The sequence below is a fragment of the Colias eurytheme genome, chromosome 7 (genome assembly GCF_061535395.1).
Source record: "Colias eurytheme isolate Ceu_HAF_F1 chromosome 7, ilColEury1 Martin Lab GWU primary, whole genome shotgun sequence".
Classification (NCBI taxonomy): Eukaryota; Metazoa; Arthropoda; class Insecta; order Lepidoptera; family Pieridae; genus Colias; species Colias eurytheme.
In genome coordinates, this window is record NC_142986.1 from 6,024,318 (window position 1) to 6,035,947 (window position 11,630).

An 11,630-nucleotide genomic window follows, 5' to 3' on the forward strand; every position below is an offset into this window, starting at 1 on the left:
TGTTAAACTATGCATATTATGAATGAATAATATAATATAAGAAGTACCTACATAATTTAAGCAGAATTTATTATTTTTTTTTAGTAGCAATTTCTACTGTATTGTACCTACAGATACTATTGCTACTGTATTGTACAGATTTTGATTAAGAACGAAAACTACAAGTACTAAGTAGGTAATTGTAGTAATTTTTGCCACATATTTTTAGAATGAAGAAGAAGCTTTTGAGACTACAAACTTTACCGAGTTTTGTACTAGGTGGCGTTCCACGATATTAAAAAATTAAAAATGAAGATATTAAAATTTACATAAATAATATATTTTGATTAACAGAAATGAAAAATATCCCGTATTTTTTTCTTGTGTTTGCTTTTATGCGAGTATTTATTTATTAGATATTTAAAGTGAGAGTAAATCTCTTTTTTAGAGTAACTAAGTATTCTTTGGAGTAAATATTCGAGGTCTGTCATTGCAATATCGTTACGTCATGGAGTACGGTTACGACTTTGCTAAAGAAGTTTCACTCCTGACACGTGTGGTACTAATCGAATTTCAGGATTAACTATATACATGTATAATATCTAGTATTTAATACTTTGTATAATTTATTGGTTTATATACCTATATGGCGAAGGAAAGTCTATTTTCTATTTATTTACGCAATATTGTAAAAACATTCTCAGGCTGGTACCTAAGGCGATTCCATAAATCTTTAAAACTTTCATATGCCTTCAGCCTACAAACAAACTGAAAGTTACTCAAAGCAACTTAGATACGTACTTGCTTATTACCTTGCTCCGAAGTTTTTGAAACAAAACTACTTTCGTTTTTTTGAGAGTCGCATAAACCCCAAAAACATTTAACGTAACTTTCTGAGTAGCATTCGAATTCGTCTTTGACTTTAAAGTTAGCGAGTCGTCTCGCCGTCGGCTTGAAACAATATCCGCATTGCAGATTTATTTTTTGCAACATTTTCTAATTTATCTTTATTCTCTACCTTAAATTTAGATACCAAACATTGTAAAAAATGAAAGCTTAACTGGATTTTGACAGCTGTTTATTTTTTTAATAATAATTTTTTTTGTCTAAACTGCAAAAAGTATCGCATAACTGAATTTTGTTCCGTCGTCGTGTACATTTAAATTAGAAATCCTAGCCAGTTTCATCGAATAAGCCTTATATTGATCAGAGCTCTACTGCAGACGTGAAAGCATCAATATTCCGACAAGTTCTTTGTATCGGCTGTAGGTATTCATTTGGCTCTACGATCGGCGTTTAGCTGCGTCGTACGATATCGAATCCAACCCTTTCAATTCCGAGGCGAATGGCTGACGACAATGCATCACGATTTCACCATTTGTTCAATGGAAATGCCATTTCGTTTCAGTTGAAGGAAAGGTGATTAAGTCTCGAGATATTGAATATTTTATGTTTTTCAAATGTGAAGCAAGAAAATCTTTTCGTGGAAAACGTGATTTTTTACTGAATCTTAGGTACTTAATTTCAACTTACTTTGATAAATATCTTCTTTTCTATTTTTGTATCTACTAGGTATTTAAAATATATAAATCTGTCATACTGGTAAATGAAAAGTATGTTTTCATAAGTTTAGCTAACTTTGTTTAAAACAAAACTACCTATGCCGATAGTAAAAGCTCATCTTCCTATACATAGGTACCTTTTCTCGTTATCTTGATAATTAATTGCTTAAAAAATAATAGTAAACAAAACCTTAATTTAATATTCTAAATTTAATATTGCATACATATATTATGCAAATAATGACTAGTAACAAACATATGTGGCTCCCATCTTCAGAATACCTACCGATATCATGCCGATATCCATAAATGTATGTTACAACTGTCACCGAAGTTAAATTCTGCTCATGACAGATATGAAGATGTGAAATAGAGCAAAGCTACCAAGTCCGTATTAAGAGGAGTTCAATAAGAGCCCAGTTAACGGGCCCTACTAACAATAGCACGCAAATTGAGTTAGGTAGGCACATTGTCGTAAACAAGCGGTGCAATTTGCGTGCATGTCGACTCTCGAGCGATTAGATTCGAACAAGTATACTGTCATACGCATTTCGAGGGCTCACCCGCGGCGGCCGGCTCCGAACGGGATAGTAGGTAGTTCATCTGACATACCTATAGTTATGAATTTTATTTTTAAATTTAAATGGGTAATGGAAAATTAATGTTTGTGAATTTGAATTCACTTGTAAAGTGCGCTCACATATTGTGATTAAAGGGACGCGTGTCATGGCGATTAAAAGCTTCATCAATATTGGGGCTTCAAATGAATGAAAATAATATAGGCAACCCGCAACTACTTATATTATGTGTGCTTATATGTTAATCGGCGCATTACCTTTGTATGTAAAATGATATCGGTCGCGTTCCGGTGTAGCAAAAAGCTCGCATTTTCTTTTATTGACATTAAATAGCAGATATAAATTCCGTTGGCGGATTACAAAATTTATTGGCTTCAAAATTAAAGGAGACCGATTTCAATGGTGAGCGTTGACAGCTTTCGTTTATGGGTGAGCCGCGAGGAAGAAAAAATAAACATCTTTTAGGCCTCATTGAAAAACTTATTTTTTTTAACGAACCGTCCCGTTAGTGGTTTAAACTTCGATTAATTCAGCATTACAGAATTCGTTTAATTATAGTGGTTATCAAATAATTAGGTATATTAATATCGTAATTTATGTAGTGATGTGAAAACATCATTGATTTTCCGTTTGTTGGCTTTTTAGGTAGGACAAAAGAAAATTTTCGGCGTATCTAGTTTACTTAAAATATATTTTAAGTTAAATAAAAATAACGAAAAAGGAAAAGCCTTATGTCGATATTAAAGTTAATGAGTTCATCTTTACTAAACTTTTGACGCAAACGATGGTATAGAGCCCATATATTTTCATCTATGTACTTGATAAAAAGTCAGCCTACTGCACATGGATAACTTATGTTACTAATTTATTGTTGTAGACGTATCTAACGGTTACCTATCTTAATCTCGAATTTTAATATTCCGAATATCATAATCCAGAAAACGTTTGGACATTTTTTCATAACCCCGAATTTTAAAATTTCGAAGTTTTGTTTGCCATATAATCGCAACTCCGAATTTCATTTGCCCATTTCTTTATTTGTACGACGTTTTACAATCCAGACGAATGAGTTCCAGACATACGAAATCTAAATGCACAAAATCCAGATGACCGTTATCCATATGCACGAAAGCCAGATTTTTAAAACACAAATTTTTGAAATACAGTTAATTGATATCCAGACAAACAATGTCCAGATTTTTGAAATACAGTTAATTTATATCCAGACAAACAATGTCCAGATTTTTGAAATTCAAATAAACGATATCCAGCAAAACGTAATCCTTCCAGGGGGACGCAGCACGAACCTAACCTAACCTTCTGAATAGATTTTAACACTATAACCTTTCTGTAATGGGCAAATAAAACAATATCGAGTCGGTTCTGGCACTCGCCGGCCGCTGCCGCGGCACGCTCGCTTCGCTCGCTTGGCTCGTGCGTAGGGGCTCACAGTTCAAACCTAACCTAACCAACTGAGTCGAATTTGACACTTAAACCTTTCTGTAATGGGCAAGTAAAACAATAGCGAGTCGGTTCTGGCACTCGCCGGCCGCTGCCGCGGCACGCTCGCTTCGCTCGCTTGGCTCGTGCGTAGGGGCTCACAGTTCAAACCTAACCTAACCAACTGAGTCGAATTTGACACTTAAACCTTTCTGTAATGGGCAAGTAAAACAATAGCGAGTCGGTTCTGGCACTCGCCGGCCGCTACCGCGGCACGCTCGCTTCGCTCGCTCGGCTCGTGCGTAGGGGCTCACAGTTCAAACCTAACCTAACCTACTGAGTCGAATTTGACACTTAAACCTTTCTGTAATGGGCAAGTAAAACAATAGCGAGTCGGTTCTGGCACTCGCCGGCCGCTGCCGCGGCACGCTCGCTTCGCTCGCTCGGCTCGTGCATGGGGGTTCACAGTTCAAACCTAACCTAACCTACTGAGTCGAATTTGATACTTAAACCTTTCTGTAATAGGCAAGTAAAACAATAGCGAGTCAGTTCTAGCGTGGGGGTCGTAGTTCAAACCTAACCTACTGAGTCGACTTTGACACTAAAACCGGTCTGTAATGGACAAGTAAAACAATAAATTTACTTACTGTTAGTCGATAGTAAAGGTATAATCACGATTGTATGGAAATCAAATAAAAAGATTATGAAAATCTGGCAATAGTTTATCTGTTATACGATTATATGGGAACCAAATAAAAAGATAATGAAAATTTGGCAATAGTTTATTTGGAAAATGGTACGATGGGAAACAAAAAAAAAGTATTCTGAGAATCTGGTATAATGAGATCTATATTATGAGAATACGGGAAACAAAAAAATACTTTTTAAAAATCTGGTTTTGGTGCATCTGGAAATTGATTCATCTGGGAAATTAAAAAAGGAATTTTAAAAATTTGTCATTCAATACATCTGTCTTTTAAAAGTTCTAACAACCGTTTTCGGGGTTTTAAGATTCGGGTAATAGAAATTCGAGTTTTTAATAGGTTACCGTATCTAACATATTACCTATCCCTAAACTTTGTTACCATGATTTCGTAGAATTATTAACACTGAAATAGTAGTAGGTACACAGAGATGCAATAACGGGCAGCTTTGTTTGCGAGCTGACCACAAAGTACGAAGCCTGTTTGTAAACACCCTTATTGGTTTCAAAGCGAAATTATTAATGTACGTATATAGCGGCAGCTTGTGTTAGAATAATGTTATTGCTACCTGAGATCAATCACACCGCGTCGGTAATTGAATGGGCATTGGGCATGCGCTGATGTCCGTAATTAATAGTTTTGGTGTGATTTGAGGTTATAATACGATTAACGACCAATGTCATAAATTCCTATTCGTAATTATTAATTATTAGATGTTTAATTTGTTAATGTGGTTTGGAGAACAAATTGTTTATGGTTTGACACGTAGTAGACCGGGAGATACTGACACAAAATTTCGAGTCATTTGTAACAGGATGGCGGTTCTACAGGGGTCTTAGTACGCAATGACAAAAAGAAAAACGACGGCGTGAACGCTGGTACCGGCGGCTTAGTCGCGTGGGCGTTAGTCGAACTCGTCGGAAAATAGCGAAAGTCAAACGATTTGTAACAGTATGGCACTTATTTTTCCTGTAAGTTTGAGGATCAACAAATATAAATACAAAATTTCAAAGATCTAAGTGTTGGAAATCCTCACTTATATAAATTAATAATAAATTAAGTTTTCAAGTATAACAGCACTTTTTCCCCCTACTAGAAGTATGGCAAATATAATAATGGTCACATTTTATCAAATACTCTCCAAAAATCCAAATGCAATACTGGTACAAAAAGTTTGGCGAAATAAAAATTTTTTGCAGATTTTCGGCGGTATGGCGACCATTTGGAATCGTCCGAAAAGTATGGCATGGCGATTTTCGTAAATGACTGCACGACGATAGTTACCTGTGCAAAAGTTAGCCTGGTACAAATGGTTGAATGATTGTTTTATTTAAATCAACACATTCGCGTCGGTATGGCGGGCTGTAAGTCACACCGGAAAAGTATGGCATGACACTACCGCCTACTACTTTTTTATGGGCTATCGGTAAATTCTAAAATTTTTGTGTTACAAATCGTTTGACTTTCGCTATTTTTCCGACGAGTTCGACAAACGCCCACGCGACTAAGACACCGGTACCAGCGTTCACACCATCATTTTTCTTTTTGTCATTGCGTACTAAGACCCCTGTAGAACCGCCATCCTTGTTACAAATGACTCGAAATTTTGTGTCAGTATCTCCCGGTCTATAGGTAAACCACTGACATGTTATTAATATGATAACAGTTTAGATTTGAAAAAAAAAAAATGTTGTGACCAATATTCAAAAGCTCGACGAGTCATTTGCCATCCCGCACTCAACCAGCGTGGTGGATTATGGCCCAATCCCATAGTCCATACTCCATACCCATATAGGAGACCCGTGGCCTTGCAGTGGGAACATTTATGAGCTTATTATGATGAAAATTCACTTAACTAAAATTTAATAAATTTGCGGTTTATTCTAGAATTTTGAGTTAACCAATCCAGTTTAATAAATGATTGATAGAAAATCCCACATCGATAATAAATGAATCCTATTGATTTTTTGAAACTTTTAACTGTAAAAAATACCCGGGAAAGAGTCACAAATTGGCATCTATTAGGAAGTAATCACCTTTGCATTTTGGATGCATTTCGTAGGAAAAACGATTACTTACTCCGTCTGGGTGTTCGTTGCCCGCCAACTGGCACATAATTCACTTACCAAACCTCGTTTATATTACTTAAAACTTTAAACGATTGTTTAAATCTAACACCGTGTAATTTTTGGGCGAAATTCAAATTAAAAATATACCTATAAACCAAAAACTTCTTTGTATTCCATATTAATCATTTTTAATCTTTTAATGTTCCCCATTCATTGAATAAGTTAGTACTGAAATCCCAACCATTGGAAATTTCGAACTTAGTAAAAGTTTAAATAAATTCAAAAGAATATTATCCTTAGATTTATTAAATGAGTTAGGGTATCCATCCATTTTAATTTACCCGGGGGATTTTAAATAAACGGAGTCTGTCTCATTTAAGGAGCGGTCCCATCAATAAAGGCATTGATTGGGGTCATGTTAAAAGTTGAAGTTACTTTGGTGAAAATTTCATTATATAAACATTTTTTTTAAATATTTAATTTTATAGATTTAAAAGCTATTGTGTGATCTATAGAATACATACGTATTTTAATAAACAAAGTAAAAAAAAACTTTTAGACTTTACTTTGTATTGAAATTTTCATTCTAATCAAAATAAACAAAAATTAAAGTTATCCAATAATAATTAATCTTTTCTTCTATGCAATAATTACCAGTTACCTACCTCGTTTTAATATTTAACTGAAAAATATTATCCCATAATTATGCTTTATAAAAGAGTATGATTTTGTTTTATTTCTTTTCCCGATTCGTGTTTCATTACGCGTTAGTACTACTTGTACCTGCGAGTTTTTTCGGCTCTACAAAAATGAGTGGGTCGTCCTAAAAATTCGCGGCTCGTTCTCGCAGCTTCGTTTTTCAGTTTTTATTGTAGGCTAAGGGACTCATCACATTTATCCCTATCTGAAAAATATTTTTTTTGTAGACTTCATAGCAATATGTAACGCATATCTGTATTTATTTGTACAATGGTCCAGCCGAGAGCCGAGAGTCCAGACGAGATCTTAGTCAAAACATCAGCATCTGCAATAGGAGATATCCGTGCATAGGATCATGGTTTACGGTTATTATTTTGCCTGTTAAAACATTTAGATAATAATTTAAACAACATTAAACTAATAATTTTAGAAGCTATCTGCTACAACAACATTTTCTATTCAATAAACTATAAAACGAAAAATATACATCAAATCAAAATACTGAAGGATAAAATGTATAACAGGAGATTGAATTCATAATGAGTCGATTTCGTAAACACTTATCACGTACGAGTTTATAGGTCATGCGAATTTATGTAGAGCGTCCCTCGCTAATGTTGTGCCGTACGATAAAAACAAGTCGTAGACTAAGCAATTATAGCCATGTTTATTTCGTTACCAGCCGCCACTTATGTCGCACAAATTTTAATTGGGATCAATTTTGAGAGATCGACAACAGGGCTAAACTAATAATAGAGCTTTTTATATAAATTAAAATGTAAATGCAAACTTTACAATTGAAGTTTGTATGTTCTGTTGGCGAATTTAAGTTGGCAACTAATAAATAAATAAATAAATAAATAAATAAGTTGGCAACTAGTGCTGGTTAAATCGTTGAACAATAAGATTAGCTTAGAATCTATGCGTTTAAACGTAGTTATGTCAGTATTATAATAATAAAAATGGCTAATGGTTCATTAAATTAATTATGCTCTTTGCGGTGTTTTAATTAATACCCACTTTTTTAATTACTTATATCTTACAGTATTAACCTACATATGTTTTTATATTGTTCCATATTATTTTATTAATGAAAAGGATTGCTACTAGATAATAGATATAGAGACATAAGAAAAGTGCAGAGCTAAGAAATTGCTACTATGAATATGTAGGAACGTTGTTCTACCTTAATATGTATGAACCACTAACTTATTAATTCTATTGACTACAACGGTATAGTGTCTGACTTAGTTCGCGTAAATCTTCTTTTATTAAACAAGAAAGTTTATTTTAAACGAAATATACAAAAAATATTTCAGTAGATTGCCTAGGGGGATGTATGAAATAAAAATTATCTACATTTACTTTTATTTATTCGAATTTCATGAGATAGTTAGAACACATTCTAACTATTTCTACATATAAGAGATAAGCAAGGTATTCATGTAAGTTGTGGACTTATTACAAATGTTTATATGTAAGAAAGATAGGCATGAGTTTGTCGTCGTCGAGTTAATATTAAATTTAACACACTTGGAAATTTTAATGTTAATCTTTGAGAATGTGAACGTACATATAATTTTTGTCCCTTATAACAACTAAGTAACAAGAAATTGTCCTTTTTAATATTCCGTAAAGAAATGTATACGTCTACAAATTTAAGAATGAATTTGAGGTTAACAGGGCAGAATGTGAAGTCTCTTCCGATTGTATTTTTCGTCATTAAAATGCTATAGACGTAGAAATATTTTTTTAGAGTCAAAAATCGCGGAGGGCTGTCACCAGCGGCTGCTGTCACAAAGTTTAAATGAAATCTTGGGCTATGTCTGTGTAATTACAAACAACTTGCCGCCGTAAGGTCGACGCAGACGCCGTCGAGCGTGTAATGGACTTTTGAAGTATTCGTAACGTGAAAACTTTCACTTCAGCCAACTTAAACGCGTTTGACAATGTGCTTAACGATGTTTTTAACTACTTCGCTCAATTCCTGGACTATTGCAGGTTAAATCAATTGCTTCGCTGTCACCTGAGGCCAATGCTGCGCGCTCTGAAACGGCTTTGCCTTCCTTGAAGCAATTTATTTAGTGACAAGTTTTTAAGTTCTAACGGTTCTAAGTTCTTCAAGTGTAGTTTCAATCTTAGTTTGTATAGCATACTATTTGTATTAAAATTTATCAGAATTTATAATAACCTATTAATTCGCTATGTGTATTCACTATTCCACGTACAGTTCTCAATTTCTAGGCATGTATGAATCTAGTTGTTATTGCTTTAATTTCCACCGAAACATGTAATGCGCCTATTTAAGTTGTAAATTTGTATTCAGCACATCGATCGCTATTGGTTGTTTGTGATTTGCACCGAGCTATAACAAATTTTGTCTGAGTGCTCTTAATAAATGAAAATTCACCGTCAAATTTTCGGTGTTTCAATTTTTAACGAAGTTTCGGGTGTTTAAAATTTATGTAATATTATTTTCAGCTTATACAAAGGCTCGGTGCTAATTAAATACCACGATATTAATTAGAAGCCCTTTTGAATACATAATTATTCGAGGCAGCCGCTGCCTAAATATAATATGTACATAGATGGAAGAAAGGCGCGTCTATAAAAATCCTGGGGTCGTTTACCTCCATTAACATTAAAATAATATTTCTTAATTAAAGCGGTGGGTGGAGTTTTAACGAGTACTTTTTGTGTGTCTTTTTCTGGAAAGTCGGCGCTTTGGTAATAGTTTTTGTATTATTAAGAAGTGCGCTCAAAGGGGGACAATTGCAACTATAACGAAATGAGAGGGATCGGAAGGAGCTTTGTGCAATCAACGCGATTTATTCTCGTAGACGTGATGGGGACTTGGGTCGAGTCCGGGTAATATGTTTGTTAAACCAAGCTTTTCTGTGTAAAAGAGTAAAAGTTAATTTCTGTCTGATTTATGAAATGTAAACTGATTTTTTAATAACTTCTGGAAAAATGTTTTCCTTGCAAACAAATAAACTCATATTGAAATTCATATTTTACATGTCGAAATTGTTTTCAATCGTTTTAAAAATTAAACACGTTTGTATGTATCTCGTCTGAAAATAAAATATACCGTGGGTGTCTTCAATGTAAATATCTTCAGTGCTTAACTCAATCAAATTGTTATAACAAAGAAATTGAATAGAAGCCATTTGAATGTAAAAAATAAAATATATGTAAAGTATGTAGGTATATGTTCTTTTTTACATTCTACTAAACATATACTTTTAAGATTTCTATTCGTTTATTATATCTACAAATAAGGTACCTATATGGAAATATGAATTACTTTAAAATGAACATGTAAAAAATAATCGTTTGAACTTTGAATTGATAATTTATGAACTTTTTTCTTAGGAAAGTGGTGGACAAATCTCTCTCATTCTAGTCTATTTAACTTTATCATACTGTGATAAAAAAAAATTTCAAGTTGCCTCCATTCAACCTTTCCGAGAACATCACCTTCTACTTCATACAATGCTAGCTGTGCCGCACGGTTTCACCCGTGGACAAAATCAAGTATTTCCATAGCTAATGTGTTATTCTGACCTTTATTATAGTAAAGTTTCATATAAATCCATTAAGTACTTTTTGAGCCAATTCGTTACACATATAAATACATTCAAATAGGTGGCATAAATAAATAAATAGTAAAAGGAAAATAGAAAAGTAGCCCGTACAACACATACATACGTAGTAAAAGGCCAGATATCACGAAAAGGGGAAAGCCAAACAGCTATAAAAAGAGGCTAGTTGAATGATGAGCCTGCGTATGGGGTGTGGGACATGTCATCAGTGGACTAACGAAGTGGGGACGTGACGATAATTCGACCCCACGGGACCCCTTTGTGCAATCAGTGCGGTTTCTTACTGAATATCGATATTTGGATTCCGTGACGCAAATGTAAAACAAATTAATACACAATTTTACGAGCGGTGTGTGATGTTGTGTTGGTTTTGAGTGTGGTATTTGAACATTTTCTTAGAATCACATGCATATTATATAATAAGCTATTGTCATAAAATAACTTTCGACCAGTAGCATGTATAACTGAAGTTATATTCTTAATTTTTACGTTCCACTAGGTACAATCTTCCTACTAGTTTCTACTTCCTACATTTCCCACAAACAAATTAAAAAAAATTGAAGTCAAATATAAAATATGTTTGTTTATAGTTAATTAACTGGAGATTATTTATTTAACTTATAATATTAGTCACTTATATGTAATATCAACGGAACCAATGTATGAAAAGTTTTTTTAGTTTTCACGTACACATTCATAGATTATTCGTAGACTTCGTTCTTATTGCCGTGCCCTTGTAGCCGACCGCGTCGCGCAGAAGTTTCGAGTTTTATACTGTTTAAATAGTAAGTTTGATATTATATAAAAGTTAAAATCTCATTTGTTTGTTTTTTAAACAAATCATAGAACACATTACGATTTTTTGTAAAAATAATAACATACTTACCTGAGATTATCTATTACCTATTAGGTAATGTGATTAAATCCGTTGTTAAATTCAGTATCGATATTAAATACTATTTTCATAACATAAAAAATATATAACCCAAATTGA